The following is a 17,297-nucleotide window of genomic DNA, read 5'->3' on the forward strand; positions in this document are numbered from 1 at the left end:
GGTCACACGGCCAAAAATATACACATCCAGCTAATTTATAGTCATTTAGAAAAATTTTCATGATTGCTGTAAAACTGAAATTGTTTAAACTATTTTGTTATACATTATGCAAATATTATTCTTACTTCTTACATCTTTTATTCTCGAGAAGGAAAATAATAATAATACCCTATTCACATTATCATATGAGTCAGTCAGTTAAACGTTGTTTGCAATATGAAAATGAAATGTTTATTCAGTTCATTAATATTCCCTACCCATTTACAGTATTCCAGTTCAGACTGGTGAGAAGTCTGGCTGTATCTGCTAGTGGAAGTCATGGTGGACCGCCATTGCTGCTGAATGTATTTTGTCATCTGACTTTTAAAAGTTGAGTATTTATGGAGTGGACTGGAGTGTGAGATTTTAACATTCTGTCAGGTTCAGATTGGCCTAAATCATCTACAAGATGGTCACTGACTTTGTGTATTCCCACATAATATTGAGCCATGAGGATGGGGAACAAATTGATGCTCTGAAGCAGTTCCTCAAATGTGAATAAGCAGAAATACATAGATAAGCAATTATACCATCTAGGTAAAAAAAAAAAAAAATATATATTATTAGTTTTTCTCCATTTACTGTAATGGAGATGAGCTTGAACGCCGTGGGGGCGGAGTTTCATGTGACATCATCACGCCTCCCACGTAATCACGCAGTACATAGAAAACCAGGAAGACCTCCAAAAAGCGCTGAAGAAAACATGCATTATATAATTGAGAAGGCAGCGAAACAATAAGAAGCGAGCGAGTGACATATACAACCATGTTCATGAGTTCTGCTACTTCGGAAACAAAGCACGATGTAAACCTACACTTTAAATTAAGTTCATAGACAGGCTGCCGCTGGCGTTTGTAATTTAGTGCCTGCCCATATAAGGCCGTCCGTCCGCGGCAATCCAATAGCAAACTCCCACTAAATATTCACAGGTGAAGGACTGTGCTTATGGAGAGGAAGATGAGATGGTCAGGGTGGTGTTTGACACAAACTCAGCGAAACTGCGAGAGAAAGTTTTAAGTGCCAGGACTAAGGTAACATTAAATACAGCCATGGACATCGCACGAGATGGCTGGGAACCTTCGATGCATGCACACCGAGCGGCTCACGTGAACTGCGCAGTGCACAGATAAAAGCAACAGTTCCAAAAGCGCTGAACAAAAAACGAATTACACAATTGAAAAGGCAGCAAAAAATATGAAGCGTCTGATAAGCATATTCATAAATCCAGCTACTGTGGAAACAAAGCACACGGTGGAAAAAGTCAATGTCCCGCTAAAGGAAGACAGTGTAAAAAAACCCGTGCATGCAGTGTGTCAGGTCTCAGATAAAGAAGAAGACGAGCTGTTTATTGATGCAGTAAGAAACGAATCGATGAATGAAACCTGTCATCTTTACAGCGATTGACAAACACGGAATGTAACTTGAACACAACACATCCTACAAATACGAACCTGATTGAAAGAAATAATGATAATCAAATCCTTGATGACAGCAACACTCAGTAACACTCACAAAACAAATACTGTATATTGACAGTCATGTTACGTTATTTTTAAAATGTTCCCTTTTCTTTTCTAGCTTTTTAACACACTACTTCTCCGCTGCGATAGCGGGTATATATATATGTATATATATATCCCGATCTACATACTCGAATAATGGATACTTTATTCGCCATCAATGATTGTTTTGGTAAAGCCATACTCAGTGTATTCATTAGATGAGCGGTAAAAAGTAAGAGCGAGGGAGGATGCAGGCTGTAGTCTTGCGTCAACTCTATCTGAATTGCGATCACATTTCAAAAATATATCTTTTCAAGTTCTATTTAGTCCATATTTGTCAAACTCAAGGGCCACGGGCCACATCCGCCCGCGTGTAATTATATCCGCCCGAGATCATTTTATATACTGTATTATTGTTATTAATGGCCCGGTATATGAAGCGCTGGTAACACAATAAACTACAGATCCCATAATGCAGCGCTTCAGCTGCCTTGCCAACACTTACGCGTTAATCAAGTCTAGCTTATGATGCTGCAAGTTATTGCGAAGCTAGCTCACACGATGCTGAGAGAAAAGTTGATTCTGAAAATAGAGCCTTTAAAACCGATGGGAGGCTGAGTATATGTTTACTGAACCCGTGTGTCTCATTTGTGGAGCTAATGTGGCTGTAATTACAGAATTTAATCTAAGACGGCACTATGAGACAAAACATCAGGGTAACCTGAATGCAATGCAGAAGATACAGAAAGCAGAAGAATTAAATAAGAATCTGACACTTCAGCGGACGTTTTACCCGTGCACAATCACAAAGTGATTTCAAGTGAAGCTGCTTTTATGGGAGACACAAATGCACCAGTGCAACTTGCCCACTTTCCCTGTTGCCAAGTAATGTTAAACCAAGTCGTCACTACGGTGTTCCCAAATACACACTTTGCTGATAAACTGAGCGCACTGAGTTTGCACGGCGCTTTGGTGACTTTGAAGAACAAAAAGTCCGTCTACATGCGGCTCGAACCTTGTGCATGTTTGGTAGCACATATCTGTGTGAGAAGCTCTTCTCAGTGATAAAGACTAACAAAACAGCACACAGGAGTCGCCTCACTGATGAGCACCTGCAATCCATCCTGAGAATCTCCACAACACAGAACCTCACACCAAACAGAAACGAACTTGTGGCCAAAAAAGATGCCAGGCGTCCAGCTCTAAAATGACATATGAGCAAAGACAACTGAATGATTTGATTTGTTATTGCTGAAAGGAACACATTTTATTTATATTTCCAGGTTTTGTTATGCAGCATGTTCATATTTGAATTTGTATAATTTTGACAGGATATATTTTTATGGAGAGCAAAATCTTTTGGGATATTTAAAATCTAAGTTTATTTTTATATAAAATTACATAAGAGTAAAGAAATTTGAATGTTTGTTCTTTTAATGTTTACTTTATTTCTAACTTGTATAATTTAGACAGGATATATTTTTATGGAGAGCAAAATATTATAAGTTGTTTAAGGTTTGAGTTGATTTATTCAGGAATAATATTCCTGTCTGTTTTACCATTCCTACCAAAGATATTTCTGTCGACTAAATAAAAATTCCTTCTATTTAAAATTTAAATAGAACTTGAACAAATCGATAGTTCATAATATCCACGCAGACTTGCACGTAGAGCGGGAGTTATCCGTTTTAACAAGCAGCGTATTGCACTGATATGAAATAGCTGTGTGTGTATATATGTAGATATGTATGTATATGTATATATATGTTTATATATGTGTGTGTGTATGTATATATATATATATGTTTATGTGTGTGTGTGTAAATATATATATATTATATATATATATATATGACAACAACACTCATCACTCACAACAGTGACAAAACAATTACATTGACAATCATGTTACGTTATTTTCAAAATGTTTCCTTTTCTTTTTCATTGCTTCTTTAACACACTACTTCTCGCCTGGCCTTGGTATACTAACAAAATACCCACGCCGCAGCGGTGAAGTACTGCATTCAAATTTTTATTAAGAAGAGAATTAAACCTTTTTAAACTGTGGGACAATATGCCAATAATTATTTGTTAAGGATCTCTTTGTATACCATGTTGTCAGTTCGGCCCTCCGGTTGTAATATGACAAAGCTGTGCGCTGAGCTTACTCTTGAGCATGTAACTTACAGTTGGCCATGTGAACAGTAATCTTGTCTCAAATCTCACAGCTTGGATTGCTGGTGTCATAATCGGTTTGAGTTTCATGGTTTGTTTCAATTACGACAGTATTTGCAGGATTTGTTGTGTTGAAGTGACATTTGGCATCTGTCAAGCGTTGTAAGCACACAACCGGTTTGATCGATAAAATCACATCCAGCTTTTGAGAGTTTAAACATTCATAAACATCAAAGTGTCCACTACTGAAATCGTCACCTGTGAATCTAAGATGTTTAATAGGCACTGGCGGTTGTCGAAAGGTGTAAAATATTTGGCCATTTCGGTACACTTGAAAGCGACAACCGAACAATTCAGCGGCAGCCATCAACTCGCATGCAGAACCATAGGTGAAGGGCTTAAGCATTTCACTCTTCTAGTGCTCCTGTGTAGTATAATTATCTCCTGTACCGTCATCAGTCCACACCTTGAACCTGTCCCAGTCATTCAATACATAAGACACAATGTTCCTCCGGATATCAAGAGTGAGCCTGATATGGCCGTGCAATATGTAACAAAGAGAATGGAAAAGGTAGGTGGTATCTCCGGGCATGAAAACCACTCGGTAAGTGAGAGTTCTTTGATCGATAGAATTTCTTGAAGATGGGCCCATAAGTAATAAAGACTGTTGAAAAGTTCAATATGGTGGCCGACAGTGGCATCATACTACCGAAATAAGTACGTACATTGGTTTCAGTTAGTGGAGGAAGCCGCCTACCAAATTCGAGAAGATGGGGCCATAAATAAGAAAGTTCAACATGGCGGACGTTGTTGACCGTTATGACCATTACGCGTAGAATTTCGAAATGAAACCTGCTTAACTTTTGTAAGTAAGCTGTAAGGAATGAGCCTTGCAAATTTCAGCCTTCTACCTATATGGGAAATTGGAGAATTAGTGATGTTGGAAAATTCAATATGGCGGCTGACAGTGGCGTCATACCACCGAAATAAGCACGTACATTGGTTTCGGTTAGCTAAGGGAAGCCACCTACCAAATTTCGTGAAGATGGGGCCGTAAATAAGAAAGTTCAACATGGCGGACGTTGTTGACCGTTATGACCGTTACGCGGACAATTTCGAAATGAAACCTGCTTAATTGTTGTAAGTAAGCTGTAAGGAATGAGCCTGCCAAATTTCAGCCTTCTACCTACACGGGAAGTTGGAGAATTAGTGATGTTGGAAAGTTCAATATGGCGGCTGACAGTGGCGTCATACCACCGAAATAAGTACGTACATCGGTTTTGGTTAGCGCAGGGAAGCCGCCTACCAAATTTCGTGAAGATGGGGCCATAAATAAGAAAGTTCAACATGGCGGACGTTGTCGATCGTTATCGACCGTTATGACCGTTATGTGTAGAATTTCGAAATGAAACCTGCTTAACTTCTGTAAGTAAGCTGTAAGGAATGAGCCTGCCAAATTTCAGCCTTCTACCTACACGGGAACTTGGAGAATTAGTGATAAGTGAGTCTCTTTACTTTATGAATATCCATCATCACTTGTTAGAAGAAAATGAACTTTTATGACATTTTGAATTGCACAATTGTTTCTTCTTTCTACATTTGCAGTGATTTGTTGCACACTTAGTAGTGCAATTGCATCGAGTGTAGCCATGGATGCCGGTCAGTGATTGGGAAGATGCAACGGTTCACAGAGATTTTTCTTCTGTGCCTACAGATTCCAGTGTGAGCAGTTTCTCGTGCAGAATAGAAAACTCACTTCTGGAATACAGCTGTTTGAGAACACCATGTTCTGTTCCCAGCTTGTAGAAAGTGTCCTCGACGTTCATGACAATTGCAAGAACGCTTCTTGGACCACCACAACCTCTTTCAACATCTGGTATACAGATGCGTACATTATCTCCAACTTCCGCTGAAGGGAATTTTGCATCTGAATTTTTAAGCATCTTTGCACCTTGAGCGGACAGTCTTACATTAGCACGTCGAATTTTGGCCACACCTCTTGGCCAAAATGCGAAATGGCCGGCCAATTCGTAAACTTGGAGAACTTCAGGTTTTAATAAATATACATTGTATCTATTTATTTATAAAGCATTTTAAAAACAACATTAAAAACTGACCAAAGTGCTCTACATTAAAAAAAAGAAAACCCAACATATCAGACACACAAAACCAAAGGGTAAATGAAACAGAAACACAAACACATAAGAACTGAAGAAATTCGTAATAAAAAGTATACAGATAAGCAACAGAGCCAGAGAGTAAAAATGTGTTTTTAAATAAGATTTAAAGACAGCTAGTGAAGGAGCCTGCCTAACGTGCAACAGCAAATCGTTCCAGAGTTTTGGGGCTGCAACTGAAAAGGCTCGATCACCACGGAGTTTGCATCGTGCCTTGGGAACACGTAAAAGCATCTGATCTGCTGACCTGAGAGAGCGAGGCGGTACATAATAGTGAAGCAGTTCCGACAAATAAAGTGGGGCACAACCATTAAAAGATTTGAAAACAAATACAAGGATCTTAAAATGGATTCGAGAAACAAGTTGGAAGCCAGTAAAGGGAAGCCAAAATCAGGGTAATGTGCTCGTGTTTTCTTGTGCCAGTTAAAAATCGAGCAGCAGCGTTTTGCACCAGCTGTAGGCGAGCAATGGAGGCCTGGCTAATTCCAAAAAGAAGCGCATTGCAGTCATCTAGATGAGAGGTTTTAAAAGCATGTATCACTGTTTCAAGGTTGCGCTTAGACAAAACAAGTTTGATTTTTGACAGCTGCCTCAATTAGAAAAAGCAAGATTTTACCACTGCGTTCACATGGCTGTCAAGTTTTAAAGTGGAATCCATTTTTACACCTAAACATAAAATATACAGTACTGTGCAAAAGTTTTAGGCAGGTGTGAAAAAGTGCTGTAAACAAAGAATGCTTTCAAAAATGAAAGTGTTAATCATTTATTTTCATCAATCAACAAAATGCAGTGAATGAACAAAAGAGAAATCTAAATCAAATCAATATTTGGTGTGACCACCCTTTGCCTTCAAAACAGCATCAATTCTTCTAGGTACACTTGCACACAGTTTTTGAAGGAACTCGGCTGGTAGGTTGTTCCAAACATCTTGGAGAACTAACCACAGATCTTCTGTGGATGTAGGTAGGCTTCCTCACATCCTTCTGTCTCTTCATGTAATCCCAGACACACTCGATGTTGAGATCAGGGCTCTGTGGGGGCCATACCATCACTTCCAGGACTTCTTGTTCTTCTTTACGCTGAAGATAGTTCTTAAGGACTTTGGCTTTATGTTTGGGGTCGTTGTCCTGCTGCAGAATAATTTTGGGGCCAATCATACGCCTCCCTGATGGTACTGCATGATGGATAAGTATCTGCCTGTATTTCTCAGCATTGAGAACACCATTAATCCTGACCAAATCTCCAACTCCATTTGTAGAAGTGCACCCCCAAACGTTCAAGGAACTTCCACCATGCTTCACTGTTGCCTGCAGACACTCATTATTGTACCGCTCTCCAGCCCTTCGATGAACAAACTGCCTTCTGCTATAGCCAAATATTTCAAATTTTGACTCATCAGTCCATAGCACCTGCTGCCATTTTTCTGCACTCTAGTTTTTATGTTTTTGTGCATACTTGAGTCGCTTGGCCTTGTTCCCACATTGGAGATATGTCTGTTTGGCTGCAACTCTTCCATGAAGACCACTTCTGGCCAGACTTCTCCGGACAGTAGATGGGTGTACCTGGGTCCCACTGGTTTCTGCCAGTTCTGAGCTGATGGCACTGCTGGACATCTTCCGATTTCGAAGGGTAATAAGCTTGATGTGTCTTTCATCTGCTGCACTAAGTTTCCTTGGCCGACCACTGCGTCTACGATCCTCAATGTTGCCCGTTTCTTTGTGCTTCTTCAAAAGAGCTTGAACAGCACATCTTGAAACCCCAGTCTGCTTTGACATCTTTGTCTAGGAGAGACCTTGCTGATGCAGTATAACTACCTTGTGTCTTGCTGCTGTGCTCAATCTTGCCATGACATGAAACCTTACCTTGGTAGCAGAATTTGGCTGTTCCTCACCCAGTTTTAAGCCTCCTACACAGCCGTTTCTGTTTCAGTTAATGACTGCGTTTCAACCTGCGTGTGATATTGATAATCATTAGCACCTGTTTGGTATAATTGGTTGATCAACACCTGACTATAATCCTACAAAATCCCCGACTTTGTGCAAGTGTACCTATAAGAATTGATGCTGGTTTGAAGACAAAATGTAGTAACACCAAATATTAATTTGAATTAGATTTTTCTTTTGTTCGCTCACTTTGCATTTGTAAATTGATTAAAATAGACAATCATTATTTATATTTCTGAAAACATTCTTTGTTTACAGCATTTTTTCGCACCTGCCTAAAACTTTTGCACAGTACTGTATATATTAACCTTGCTTCTTTATTCTCACTGTTTGCAGTCGTCCAAACCATAACTTAGCTCACTTATGCCGGGAAACAACTCTAATCCACAGTCAGTGACTCGGTTCAATTCAGTTTTGGTTCAGCATCCTGCAGTGGGAATAGTAACCTCAATAATCCCCACTTATATAAAGGTCATCTACATACACGCAAATACTATAAAAAATAATGCAAAAGAGAGTGGATGAGCTTAACACTGAATATTAAAGCGGAACACACATAATGCTGAGCAGTGCAACAAACATATTCACCGGCCACTTTATTAGGTACACCAGTTCAACTGCTTGTTAATGCAAATATCTAATTAGCCAGTCACATGGCAGCAACTCAATTCATTTAAACATGTAAGCATTGTCCAGACAACCTGCGTAAATTCAAACATAGCATCAGAATGGAGAAGAAAGGTGATTTAAGTGACTTTGAATGTGGCGTGGTTGTTGGTGCCAAACAGGTTGGTCTAAGTATTTCAGAAACTTCAGATCTACTGGGATTTTCACACACAACCATCTCCAGGATTTACAGAGAATGGTGTGAAAAAGGGTAAATATTCACTTACTGGCAGTTCCCTGTGCAAAAATGCCTTGTCGATGTCAGATGGCAAGACTGGTTTGAGCTGATAGAAAGGCAACAGTAACTCAAATAAACACTTGTACAACCAAGGTATGCAGAAGAGCATCTCTGAACACACATCATGTTGAACCTTGAAGCAGATGGGCTACAACAGCTGGAGACCCCACCAGGTGCCACTCTTGTTAGTTTAGAACAGGCAACTGAGGCTATAATTCACACGGGTTCACCAAAATTGGACAACAGAAGATGGGGACAACTTGGCCTGGTCTGATGAGTCTCGATTTCTGCTGCCCCATTCAGATGGTAAGGTCAGAATTTGGCATCAACAACATGAAGCATGAAACCGCCCTGCCTTGTATCAACGATTCGGGCTACTGGTGATGGCGTAATGTTGTGGGGGATATTTTCTTGGCACACTTTGGGCCCCTTAGCACCAACTGAGCCTCATTTAAATGCCACAACCTACCTGAGTATTGCTGCTGACCTTGTCCATCCCTTTATGACCACAGTGTACCCATCTTCTGATGACCACTTCCAGCAGATTAATGCACCATGTTACAAGACTGGAATCATCTCAAACTGGTTGCTTGAACATGACAATGAGTTCACTGTACTCAAATGGCCACTACAGTCACCATATCTCAATCTACTAGAGCACCATTGGGATAATGTGAAACAAGAGATTAGCATCATGAATGTGCAGCCAACAACTATGTGATACTATCATGTAAATATGGACCAAAATCCCTGAGAAATGTTTCTAGCACCTTGTTGAATCTCTGCCATATAGAATTACGGCAAGGTTCTGAAGGGAAAAGGGGGTCCATCCTGGTAAATAGCACTATATTAACAACTAGCCAACCTGCAGCGTACCATATGCCACATAATCAGGCCAGTTTTTTAATGATTTTTAAGCACGGGGAGAAAATTAACATTTGAAAAATCTGTAATGTCATAAATCAGCAAGAAAAGCAACATTGTAACAATGCACGGAACGAACCAACACACAATCGTCCGTGACTGAAAACTGGCGGACCGCCATCGCTCATGTGCCCACCTCCAACTCGTCACTTGAGTCGTTGTCATCTTTGCACAGTCCAGATGCACCTGTGACTCACGTAGACTTTCCGTGTTCCTGCAGGAGCATCTAAGAAGACGCACGTTTGTCACAGATGCGAATTGCTGTATGTAGCGTGTAAAACAGTTTCTATGGTGCACGCGGCCGTGTGTCGTAACTGAAAACTCGGTTTTTAAAGACTGCTTATTTCATTGTGTTTTAACCTCAGATGAAGAGGATTGTTTTAAGGATCCCATGGGATACCCCTCGCAAACCGTTTTACACGCTGCATATGGCGATTCACCTCCGGCATGGCTCCTTCCTGCGTGCGCCATAGGTGTCTTACTTGTTGGCGGCTTAGTGAATCCACGCCCCTTCCGGCGTGCTTTCCATGGGTGTCTTGCCTTAGTGAATTATATATATAGATTTTCAATATACTTAAATTACAAACCGGTTCAAGTCTTTGCTTGATTTCTAGAAGAATAATCAGAGGTAAACTGGAGAAGTCCGTCTCATTATAGTAGTTAATCCAGAATTGCCCTATGTCAGGCGAGTTGGTCGATAGGCCACTTAAATGGCCAAATAATGCCTCAGAAGTTTGAAGACTTTTTGAAGCATGTGAAAAGAAAAAAAAATACAATTACAGTAATGATGATTTATTCTGTTTAATGTTTAGTATTAAGCTCATCTTCTCTTTCTTGCAGTGTGAAGAGTAACATAAGAACAAACCATTCTTAAATATCCCAGGGCTGAGGAGGGCTATAGCCTGTCCTGGCAGCGTTCTTGAGACAAGACTGGGTACACTTACACGCAATGCCACATTCACGTGCAGCAGGGTACATTTTAAAATCACCAATCAGCCTAACAAGTACAGTACATGTTTGGGGATGTGGGAGGAAAGCTGGAGTATTCATAACAAAACCAATACAGACACGGGGAGAATGTGAAAAATCCACACAGGAAAAAGTAAACACATTGAATATCTTTCTTAATGAAGGATGATCACAAATTCATCAATGTGTGGCTGATGTGTTTCCTCATTTTCCATAAGATTTAAATACTCTTATTAGAAATATGTTTCAAAATAATGTCAAAGAATACTGAATTAAGTACAAATCAGAATATTTAGTATTTTTTTCCTCTACTGTTCACCATTCAGTGTGTTGAATCATATTTACAAAAAGGCAAAAATATAACTTCTAAAGCAAAGGGTGCTCCACCAGAATAAAGTGGCAGTGATGCCATCTGGTGGAAAATTGCTGCACTGTAACTGGCATCAGTAATTTCTTCAACTCATTTTTTCCCCCGTGATTTCCCTAAAAAAGGGGTCTCCATCTTTAGTCCTGGAGCATTACTGTATCTGCAGGCTTTCTTTCTACTCATGTTCTTACTTAGTGACCAGTTTTTGGCACTAATGAACTCTTTCACCTTAAATTTAATTGACTTGCTATTTAAGACTCCGACTCCTTAATTATTTATTTTTTTAGACAATAGAGGCCAACACATGACTAGCATCCTGTGTTTGTTATACAATACCTGAAAATAAAGAAAGGTAAAGGTCTCAGTAATATTGAGCTGCTCAGGTCAACAAAACATTTTGACCGTGTTCTCAGGAAAAAGAAAATCAACAGTTCTGGAAATGTCTGCTGTGGCAGAATGAGAGCAGCAACAAGCCATGGAATTCAATAACAGGTTTAATTTAGAAACAAGAATAGGATTCTAATTTAAAAAACTGGTTGGAGTGAAATTAGTTGGAGTTTGACGACACAACTTAGCTGGTCATCTGTTGCCTCACTTCACATCTCATTTCTGTGACATTTAATGAAACAATGATGCAAATCATGGACTGAATCTAAAAAAAAACCAAATCAGTTAAAATGAATGCAAAACAAGACAACTAGCAACAAAAACTGGTCACTAATTTAGAAAATGATTAGAATAAAAACCTGAAGTCACCGTACTCCTCCAGGACCAGAGCTGGAGAACTCTGCACTAAAAGAAGTAAGTCATTGTGAGATATCAGATGAATACAATACACACTACTCAATCATCAGGGCATGTACCTTACAAAGAGGAGTTCATGTATTTCCAGTTTGCAGGTTTTCATCTCAGACACTCTAACAGTCAGTCAGTCAGTCATTATCCAACCTGCTGAATCCGAACACAGGATCACGGGGGTCTGCTGGAGCCAATCCCAGCCAACACAGGGCACAAGGCAGGGTGCCAACCCACCGCAGGACACACACAAACACACCAAGCACATACTCGGCCCAATTTAGAATCGCCAATCCACATAACCTGCATGTCTTTGGACTGTGGGAGGAAACCCAGGCAGACACCGGGAGAAGATGCAAACACCACGCAGGGAGGACCCAGGAAGCGAACCCGGGTCTCCTAACTGCGAGGCAGCAGCGCTACCACTGCACCACCGTGCCACCCCCTCCAACGTTATTCCTCTTTTTATTTTATTTTATTGTAGAATCAACTCTCGGCAGCAGGGCACAGTTCTCGTCCCTACCACCTTCGCCGTCACTTCTACCTCTTCATATCTTAAATCATTCTTGAGGCAGATTGAAGACTTAAGTGCCAGCTTAAGTGAAACATTAAAGAAAACATATTAAGTAATTACAACACAAACACTGATTTAATCAGTTTTAATGTGAACAGATGCTGAAGAAAGAAGAGAAGAAGCGGGCCAGTATGGTGGAGAAAAGAAGAGCTGATCATGAAGCAGCAAGCGCATCAACCTCTGAGCAAACGAATGGTAAACGTACAGAGAAAGAGTCTGAAAACTGTAAGTCAAGTGTATTCACTGCACGTTATGGTATAGTGCGCCGTTACTGGCATTAAATAAATAATCACGCCATGCAAAAGTGCAGGCTCCAATCAGGTGTGGGTGAGTGCAGACACGCACTTTGCTCCGGGGATGGATGGAGATGCCTGGCTGATTGCGTATCCACATACGAATGCGAGTGTCAGTCAGGTGCCTCATTATTGCCTCAGAGAGAGCAGTGTCTCACATCCGCACCTAATTAGGCAGAGAATAAAAGGAGCCTGCAGAGCAGATAGGGAACAAGAAAAGATGAAGGAAGGAACAGGGGCCAAACAAGGAAAGGCAGAAAGCACCAGGAGACAGACGGGAGAGACAGCCAGCCCAGCTGAAGTGAATGAATGATGGAAGGTGGTCAGGAGTAAGCGTCAGGGCTGCAGGAGGAGCCCGAGGCTGTGGAAGCGATGCTCTTATTGAGCGACTGCCAGGGAGCAGGAGTGGCCCAACATGCCGTGTCACCCACTGATGCAGATGGACAGGTGGCCCAGCAATGAGGACACAAGCCTGGATGTACCTGTAATGGTTGACTACACCTATTAACTGGGTGTCTCCTCGGTTGCCAGATCTCCTATGGCAGAGGTGTCGAACTCCAGGCCTGGAGGGCCGCAGTGGCTGCAGGTTCTCATTCTAACCCTTTGCCTAATCAGTGATCAGTTTTCACTGCTAATTAACTTCTTTTCCTTTCATTTTAATAGCCTTGTTTTAAAATTTATTCTTTTCTTCATTAAATGACAGCCAAACAGAAATGAGATTGAAACGAGCAAACAGATGACCAGCTCAACTGGAATTTCAAACTCCAACCAATCTCTTAATGAGAAGCTGATTCTTGCTGTTAATTAAACCCGTTATTTAATTCCACAGCTTGTTGTTGCTCTCATTCTGTCACAGCAGACATTTCCAAAACGGTGGATTTTTCTCTTTCTTCTATGAGCACCGTCAAAATGAGTTGGTGATCTGAGAGATCGATCTTACTGAGAGCCTCACCTTTCTCTATTTTCAGATATCGTGTGAAGGGTGCAGGTGAGGTGATCATGTGGCGGCTCATTTTGTGTCTCATTACTGTTTGGCTGCTAATTAAGGAAGAAGAGACAACTAAGTTAATTAAAACTAAGGCAAAAGAAATTAATTAGCAGCAAAAACTGGTCACTAAGGAAGAAGAAGAAGAATGAAAACCTGCAGCCACTGCGGCCCTTCAGGACTGGAGTTCGACACCCGTGTCCTATGGGGTAAGCTGAGTAGACGGCAACTTGCAGAAGGCAGCATTGCGGCTCGTGAGTTTTAAAGAGCTGTCTCTCAGATTTTAACCTAGTTGACACTGTTCATTTTTACTGCGGTGCGCTGGCGTCCTGCCCGGGGTTTGTTTGCTGCCTTGCACCCGGTGTTGGCTGGGATTGGCTCCAGCAGACCCTCGTGACCCTGTAGTTAGGATATAGTGGGTTGGATAATGGATGGATGGATGTACTGTAGTTCTGGATCACTGTTTGCTTGACTTTGTTTTTAATAAAAGTACTGATCACTTTTGCACCTACCTTTTGCTGTATGTATCTGCCCAGCTCCTCTTGGTTTCATGACTGTCGAAGGTTCAAAAGGCCCCTGAAGGCAATAGGGAGTGTGGAGCCTGGTAGTAGGATACAAACCCATGCTTCCTGAGAAACTGGAGACTAAATTCAGCAAAGACTAAGATGGATAGACTGGCATTAGCTTTCAAGTGTGGAGCAAGTTGAGAAGAAGTGGAGCAGGTTTAAAAATGTTTTACATATAATGCAGGACAAGTATATACCTAATTTTGGAATTAATAGGAAACTTAAAACTCTGCAGTGTGTTTAATAAACAGTTGAAAAAGAAGCAGCAAAGGAACAAGACTGATACAAGACAAGACTGATAACTCCAATGTGAATCATGGGGCGTATGAGAACATGAGGGCAACCATTAAGAAGGATATTAGGGTGGCCTAAAGGTAGATAGAGAGGAATATAGCAGATAAGGTGAAAGATAACCCAAAGAGATTCTTTCAGTATTTAGGTTGTTAACAAACAGTCAACATTGAGGTAAAGTGCATCAGGAATAGTAAAGTGGAATTAAAAAATACAGACAGTGAAGTAGTAGGTGCTCTAAACTTGCATTTTTCTGAGGTCTTCACATGTGAAGAAGTAGATAAACTCTCAGTGGTAAAAGGGACTACTAAGGAGGCACTGAGTGATTTAGAAATTGTAGATGGAGAAGTACTGCTCAGACTAAAGAGGTTGAAGTCAAACAAATCACCAGGACCAGATAATATTTACCCTCGATTGCACAAGGATGTTAACGAGTACATATATAAACCCTTGTCACATATTTTCACAAAGTCACTCAGACTGGAAAATGGCAAATTTAATTCTGTTACATAAAGTGGATGACTGGACAGATCCAAGTAACTATTGGCCAGTAAGCTGAATGTTCATCACAGGTAAGTTAATAGAAAGAATTATTAAGGATAAGACTGAGCAACACATGCAAAGGACAGGAGTTTTAGTGAGTTCAAAAGACAGAGGTCATGTTTTACCAACTTTCTGGAATTCTATGAGAAGGCAACAAAAGAATACGATCAAAGTGGAGAAGATGATTTTATTTATCTTGATTTTCAGAAAGTATTTGATGAGATGCCACATGAGAGGTTGGGCATCAAATTAAAAGAAGTGGCAGTTCAGGGTGATGTTTTTAGATGGGTGCAGAATTGGCTCAAACACAGGAAGCAGAGGGTGATGGTGCGAGGAACCTCATCAGAACTGGCCGATGTTAAGAGTGGTGTCCAGCAGGGGTCAGTGCTAGGGCCGCTGCTATTTTTAATATATATAAATGATTTAGATAGGAATATAAGTAACAAGCTGGTTACGTTTGAGGATAATACCCAGCTAGGTGGATTGGCAGATAACCTGAAATCTGTTGAATCATTACAGAAAGACTTGGACAGCATGCAGGCTTGGGCAGATTTGTGGCAGATAAAATGTAATGTAAGTAAATGTAAAGCATTACACATAGGAAGTAAAAATATTAGGTTTGGACACACAATGGGAGGTCTGAAAATCGAAAGTACACCTTATGAGGATATAGGAGTCGTAGTGGACTTCACATGATCAACTTTCAGACAGTTTTCAGCAGCAATTGAGAAAGCTAAGACAGTGTTAGGTTATACAGCACTATGTGTAAAGTTCAAGTCAAGGAGGTTCTGCTCAAGGTTTATAATGCACTGGTTAGACCTCACTGAGAGTACTGTGCACAGTTTTGGTCTCCAGGCTAAAAAAACTACATAGCAGAACTAGTGAAGTCCAGAGAACGGAGACAAAGCTGATTCTATGAAGACAGATTAAAAGAACTGAGCCATTTCAGTTTAAGCAAAAGAAGATTAAGAAGAGACATGATTGAAGTGTTTAAAATTATGAAGGAAATTAGTCCAGTGGATCGAGGCTGTTTCTTTAAAAGGAGTTCAGCAAGAATATGGCGACACAGTTGGAAACTTGTTAAAGGTAAGTTTTGCACAAACATCAGGAAGTGTTTCTTTACACAGAGAGCCACAGACACATCAAATAAGCTATGAAGTAGAGTGGTAGACAGTAAGACGTCAGAGATTTTTAAAACTCAACTTCATGTTTTTAAGAAGAATTAAGTGGATAGGACTGGCAAGCTTTGTTGGGCTGAATGGCCTGTTCTTGTCTGGAGTGTTCACGATTTACAGACATTGGAGAAATATCCAAACAGATGTGATCAGAATTTGCAAAATAAGACATCAATGACAAAGTAAGAGCAGTGGATTCTGAGGCAGCACAGCAAGCCACTACACTGCCATCAAAAATCACTAGATAGTAAATCATGTAATTAGGGACTCGACTTGAATTCAAGAAAGAAATCAAACAAACTAAGGGTCATGGAACTATAAAAGCAGCTACCACATCATGTAAAAGGAGTGTAAATACTGATACCTTTAGGAAGTATCCGGGTGAAATATTACAACAATTTAGGTTCTGGGCTAGGGGAGCAAACAAGAGAGCATTCAGAATGTTTCTTTTTTCTGAATATAAGTACATCACTAAACAACCAGAAGATAAATTAGATATGTTATAAGTTTAACCAGATGACTCCACAGTTACACATAGGTGGCATCAGAGGCTGCTGTGGGACACACTATGGACTGCGTGGTGGGCACAATCTGTCATGAATAGAACATTTTATAATTGTCCTCCAAAATGATTTCAGTTATTCCTGTGTTGTTTTCTTCTGTTTATGAGTTTTGGAAATATGTAGAACACATTTCTGGAAATTGTTTTGTAATCTGAGGTTGTCTTAAAAATATATTACGCCGTATGGGTGCTGTCATTTTAGGCTGTAGTTTGTGGTTGCTAAGCCCATTGCTACCATGTGCTAGCCTCACGTTATAAAGTGTGATGTCAACTGTGTTACAGAATAAAGGTCAGCGTTGTTCTGGATAACAACAAAGAAATTTTGCAGTGTATAGTGGTGATTTATTGTCTCATGGCTTAATCAGGTTTTGACCTTGACCTATACTTTGACAAATGAGCTCTGGTTTGTCCACATCCCTGTCTTTTCAAATATTTTTTCAGGTCTGCTTTTTTCTTTCAAATAGTACAGAAGATGGTAGCCAACTATCCAATGAAGGAACAGACCGCATTCAG

Source organism: Polypterus senegalus, chromosome 16, assembly GCF_016835505.1.
Source record: "Polypterus senegalus isolate Bchr_013 chromosome 16, ASM1683550v1, whole genome shotgun sequence".
Classification (NCBI taxonomy): Eukaryota; Metazoa; Chordata; class Cladistia; order Polypteriformes; family Polypteridae; genus Polypterus; species Polypterus senegalus.